Consider the following 6,018-nt stretch of genomic DNA (forward strand, 5'->3'; position numbering starts at 1 on the left):
AAATTTTTTGACCCGAAACGTTTTATTGGCCATTTTGTGCCAGATTCTCAAAACTTGGCTAATATATGCCAATTATGTGTATAAGTTACCAGGTAATTAGTTTGCCTATAGTGGACAGTTTGTGTTGTTTTCCCTGCAAAACTGTTGGGGGGCGGGGGTTCGGTTCTTCGGTTCGGTTTTTCGATTTCGATTTTTTGAAAGTAGACATCGAACACACCACCGAATTAATTCGGTTTCGATTTTTCTAATTCGGTTTTCTGCTTGTAAAATGGACTTTCTTTTTAATTAAAAATGAGCTATTTTATGTTTTTTTAGTTCAAAATGGTTTATTTCAATTCATCAACATGTTTTGCGCCTCGCTTTAAGGCTTAAGCGCGCCTTTGACAACAATGGCCCCAACACAACCGTCATAATTAAAAACAAAATAGAAAACAAACAAGCATAAAAATCACAACATGAGCGAAGGCATTCATACTTGCGTCAAGTAAAAATCGCGAATAGTTTAAGGTATGGTTAATCAACAAGGTAAGTATATATTATTTGAGCTGCACCAATATGAAATAAAGATCAATTTTTTTTAACTATGTGGACAATATAAGAGAATGATTTGTGCTACAACTATAAAAAAAAAAACAAAAAAAAGCTCTAGGGGGTAGCCACAAAATTATCAAAGGCCATGAGCAAACAATAGGGAAGAAAGGCATGAAAACACCACCACAAGGCAGAACAGCAGCAAGGCAGCAACACAGGCTTAAACAATACAGTGAGCAGTAGCAAATAGCAAATCAGTAGCAGTAGGAAGGCAACCTTAAGCAAAACCAGTCCGTAAACAAACAGCAAATCAGTAGCATAAAAACACTAGCAGTTGAAAAATTCTTTGAGCAATATTGTCCAATATTGTCTTATGCCACAGAAACAATAGCAGCAGCCAATAGCATAAAAATGCTCACCTTTATGAGTTATGACTAGTGACAAAAACAATAAAGCAAAACTAAACCAGTAGCAGCAGCTCTTAGAACTTGGAACAATATGAGCAGTCAAACACCCTTATGAACAATCAGCAGCTCCTGCTCACTATATTGTTTTTTCTGGAACTTGGAACAATAAAGCCAACAACATAAAAACACTAGCAGCCAACAACATAAAAATCAGTAGTAGCGGCCAGCCGCAGCAAAACTAAACCAGTAGCTTAAACTTAAAACCAGTAGCTTAAACTTAAAATCAATAGCGACTTAAAGCCTTCAACTTAAAACAATAACAACAGCCAGCCAGCAGCAGCAAAACAACGTACAAGGCAAAAATGTGCAACACAAATAACATAACCTTAAAACGAGCAACAGCCAAACTGTCAAACAACATATATAAACAACACAAATGTCTTAAAATTTAGCTACAAATACAAAAAATTAGCTGTCACAAACTAAGTCTTAAATCCATTGTCTTAACACAACACTAGCAATCACAATTTGGTCTGAAATTCACCAAATTCAAAACATAAGCTCAAATTTGAAGGCGAATTTGCCTCTCTTATTGATGCTCAAGACATTTCCCAATATGTTTCATCAAGGAACCTGTTCCATTCACTCTTGAATTATATTTAAGTATCATACTACATGTCAAGCACCTTACTTTACGCCCTTCTTCATTGTCTTGAACTACTGCAAAATATTCCCAAACATGTGAGCGAGCTTTAGGAGGCATTGTTGAACTTGAACATAATAAAAAGTAAGAGAAAACCAAAAGTTAGAATATAACTTTCAAGATAAAAGAATAGAACTACAAAATAAAATATTGAACTTACCACTAGTAGCAAATTGCAATCAAACATCAACAATGCAAGGATCTCTTCCACTATTTGCTATCTCTAAAGGTGATTTAATCAAATATGTCATACAACATAAATAAGTATATGATTTTTGCACTAAAAAACAAAAACAAAAAAAATATAAAACCTTACCAAGTTCAAGTTGTTCAAGATACTCCAAACTTTCTTCCACACTAACGGGTTTAGTCTCTTCTCTAAGCCAATCTTGGGCAAAAATAAGAGATTGCACACATTTAGGAGTCAATGAACTTCTAAATGGATCAAGAATACGTCCACCGGTACCAAATGCACATTTTGATGCCACACTAGAAACCGGAATAGCCAACACATCACGAGCCAACTCTAAAAGAACGGGAAATCTAGGAGCATTTATTTTCCACCAATCTAAGACCTTAAACTCAACACGTTCATCTTCAGGCTCTTGTTCTTCACTAATGTATCTATCCAAATCCGATTTAGCACCCCCATATCCAGAATCTTCCTTTTGTCTCTTCAAGTGAAGCTTAGTTCACAAAGCTCTTCAAGTGAAGCTTAGTTCTCAAAGCTTTTGTTCTCAAAGAGGTGTCAGAATTAGAAGATACATCAGAAGAGCATTGAAATGAAGAAGATGCAGATGGAGATGATTTATGATAAACTTCTCTTGAATAATTTTTTAGATACTCTCCAAACAAAGATTTCATATAATCATACACTCATTTGCTTACTTTCTTTCCTACTTCCTCCCCAAATAGCTCTTCAGCCCCAAAGCTAACATACACAAACTTATTACGAGGATCCAACACGGAAGCAATAAAAATCATTTTGTTCATCTTTTCAGGATCACCCCATACTTTTTAAACTTTTCTCTCATCCGCTCAGCCATTTTACTCAAATTAAGATCTTCACTTGCTAAACACACTTTCAAATGTACATCAAGCTCACATATATCCTCAAAATGAACATTAGAAGTAACATAATGTGAACCTGAAACCTTTACGGTGAGCTCGTGAAATCTTTCAAGAAACTTTATCACATTCCTTACATTCACCCAATCATCACATACGAGAGGACCTGCAACACTTCCATCTTCAAAAACATGAGTAGAAAGATAATTATTAAAATTCTCATAAAAAAGAACAAACCTATGAAAGGCCTTCTCAAAGTTTTGTGTCGTATCCAACATCAAGTAGGTGGAATTCCACCTAGTAGGTACATCTAGCTCTAATGTTTTAGAATATTCCACCCTTTGAACTTTCCAACATTTGTTAAAGTGACTTCCTCTTGCCGAAGATGATCTAACATACCTCACCATTTGCCTAACACGTTTGACAGAAGCATCAATTTCCTTCAAACCTTCTTGCACAATTAGATTAAGTATGTGTGCCATACATCTCACGTGAAGATGCTTACCATCTATTATATTAGTTCCTCACATATTTAACTGTTTAGACAATTCTCTAACTGTAACATCGTTGGAAGAAGCATTATGAACAGTAACAGAAAAAACCTTATCCAAGTTCCAATAAAGCAAACAATTACTAATAGCCTCTGCCATATGCTCACCCTTATGACTAGTGATAGGGCAAAAATTCAGTATTTTTTTATGCAAATCCAATCTTTATCAATATAGTGAGCAGTCAAACACATATAATTAACTCCTTGCAACGATGTCCATGTGTTAGTGGTAAGGCAAATTTTGATTTTGCTTCTCTAAAATTCTTCGTCAAATCTTGTCTCAATTCGCCGTAAAGTTCATAACAATCCCTTGTTATTGTTCTACGGGAAGGAACTTGAAATAAAGGTTGGGCTACATTCATAAACTTATTGATGCCTTCCTTTTCTACAAAGCTAAATGGCAGTTCATCCGTAATTATCATCTCAACTAAAGCCCTCCTAATTAATTGTTGATCAAATTCCCAAAGCGGCTCATCCTTAGATGCAAAATTTATCTTTTTCTGAGTGCAAGTTTCAATCTTGGTTTTATATACTGCGCACCTCAAAGTTATATGTTGTCTCAATCCCGTTGTCCCATTTATAGTTGTATTAGCGGCATAAATATTTTTACAATGTCTACACCTCACTTTACTAATACCATTTACAACGACCCTATCAAAATGATCCTAAATCGTTGATCTAGATCTTATTTCTTTTCTTTTTCTTTGTTACCTGGGTCTGGGTGTCAAGTGAGTTGTCATTGCTATCATCTGTATTAGGTACGCTATCAGTTGAGCTGGCCGCACTTAGTCTAGTTTCATCCGCCATCTATGAAAAATTAAAAAGAAAAACTATAAGATAGAGCTCTATAACAATAGTTACCAGTTTCAAAAAAAAAAATAAAAATAGAGCTCTATAGGAGTAGAGCGACAACAAACACTCAACAAAACCAAACAAGAATCAGCAAATATGCAGTTATGCACCTAAAGAAAATCTAGTAGTTCTCCAAAACTGCAAGAACAGATGTTATCTTCTTCTTTTCTTAACAATTCTAAAGATACCCACTGATAATTTAAGAAAATTTAACACCCCATAATAAAGATTCAAACTTTACTAAAAAGAAAAAGAATTTAAAACAAATCCAACCCAATGCAAATTCAGTGATTCTTTATCCAAAACTAGCTAGGGTTCGGTGAAAAAAGAAATTAAGGTTCAAACTTATGAAAAGGAAAGAACAATCAAATTGAGAACTTATAAGGAGAAAATGAAATTACCTTAATTAAGAAATTAAGAAGTGAGGAAGAAAGTGAACTCCCACCGCCGCTGGTGCCTGAGAGACCGCCGCTGGTGCCTGAAAGACCGGTTTGTGAGGACTGTGAAGGTGAGGAGTCGGACAGAGCCACAGAGGAGAGGAGAGGAAATGAAGTTAGGGCTTAGGATATATTAATTTGGGCCTGAGAGAGTGGAGTGGGCTGAGTGATCTGAGGGTTGTAAATATTATGTAGTAAATTTTCGGTTTAACCGAATACCGAAGAACCGGTGAACCGAAACCGAACAACGAACTGAACACCGAATTTGTTATTAAAATAATCGAAACCGAACCGAAATATCGAAAAATCGAATTAATTCGGTTCGGTTCGATTTTGCGGTTTTCGATGTTTATGCCCACCCCTACAATATTGTCACTTGGACTTTATTTTTTGCTTCAATTTAGAAATATTGTATAATAGTTATTTTTCTTTATTTTAAGGAGGATAACACTCTTTAACTACCTATAAATAGTGATGTACTCTTCCATTTTGAGTTATTGCAATGACTTATTATCCATTCTCTCTAGTTTCGCTGATTTTCTAATCATGGTATCAGACCCTCCATCTATTCTAATAGATATGTGAATTCACTGGAAAAAAATTATTTTAAACCTAAAACTATTTTCAACCTACACCTACTTTTAACCTAATTCTTCAACCACAAAAAGTATTAATATCTCTTTGGATGTCCCACAAATCTTAGCTGATGAAAACCATCATATTTGGACAGTAAAGATGAAGTTTTATCTTGCAATCGAGGATCTATGAGATGTTGTAATGGAAGATTGTAATAACGGATGATTACCTTATGACTTAAGATACCTTATTATTGTTGATTTCTATTTTAGTAGTTCTTAATTTTTAGGAATTTGTTGCAACTCCCTCCTCATATTTAGGCTCTATATTAGTAGTCATTATCTTTTTCAAGTTTATCTTTATTTATCTTTATTTATATAGGTAACAATTTATTCTCATTTTCTTTCCTTATGGTATCAGAGCAACACTAGACTCCACGAGTTAATTATCTGATTTTGCTTACTCACCTAAGCACTCAAATCGCCCATAATATTTTTGTAACTAATGTTGATGGAGTCAACAATGCCACTACTATTGTCCAATTTAATCTTGTTACACAACTGCTCATAAAATTTAATTGACAGTCATGATTTCTCCCTATGAAAAGCTCAAGTATCAATGCTTATGCGTGGTCACGATCTCTATGGACATCTCGATGGATCCATCCCTGCCCCTACTTGAGCTCGCACCCTTAAAACAATCAAGAAGTCGATAACATTGAGCTCGTTCCGTGGTATGTCAAAATTGATTAATTCAAAATTGTTATCTTGGCCTCTATTGATCCTACACTTGCCCCCACTTTACTGTTGCAACTACTGTTTTTGAGACCAATGTAGTAACAAGTTAACTTCATGAGCTTTGCTTCTGTATTTCAGCCACTCCTCGGATCCATTG

General features: G+C 35.0%; 1 long non-coding RNA gene across 2 annotated transcripts; it reads right to left on the minus strand.

The window, feature by feature from the left end:
* Positions 1–1,343: 1,343 nt before the first annotated feature.
* Positions 1,344–4,138, minus strand: LOC132040870 (uncharacterized). Of its 2 annotated transcripts, none has more exons than XR_009410803.1 (3): positions 1,958–4,138; positions 1,802–1,864; positions 1,344–1,658 (listed from the first exon to the last, which is right to left on the minus strand). It is a non-coding gene; the product is annotated as an uncharacterized LOC132040870 (long non-coding RNA). The 2 variants fall into 2 exon arrangements; XR_009410804.1 differs by having other exon boundaries at positions 1,344–1,708.
* Positions 4,139–6,018: the final 1,880 nt, after the last annotated feature.

Source organism: Lycium ferocissimum, chromosome 12 (assembly GCF_029784015.1).
Source record: "Lycium ferocissimum isolate CSIRO_LF1 chromosome 12, AGI_CSIRO_Lferr_CH_V1, whole genome shotgun sequence".
In the NCBI taxonomy this organism is placed as follows: domain Eukaryota; kingdom Viridiplantae; phylum Streptophyta; class Magnoliopsida; order Solanales; family Solanaceae; genus Lycium; species Lycium ferocissimum.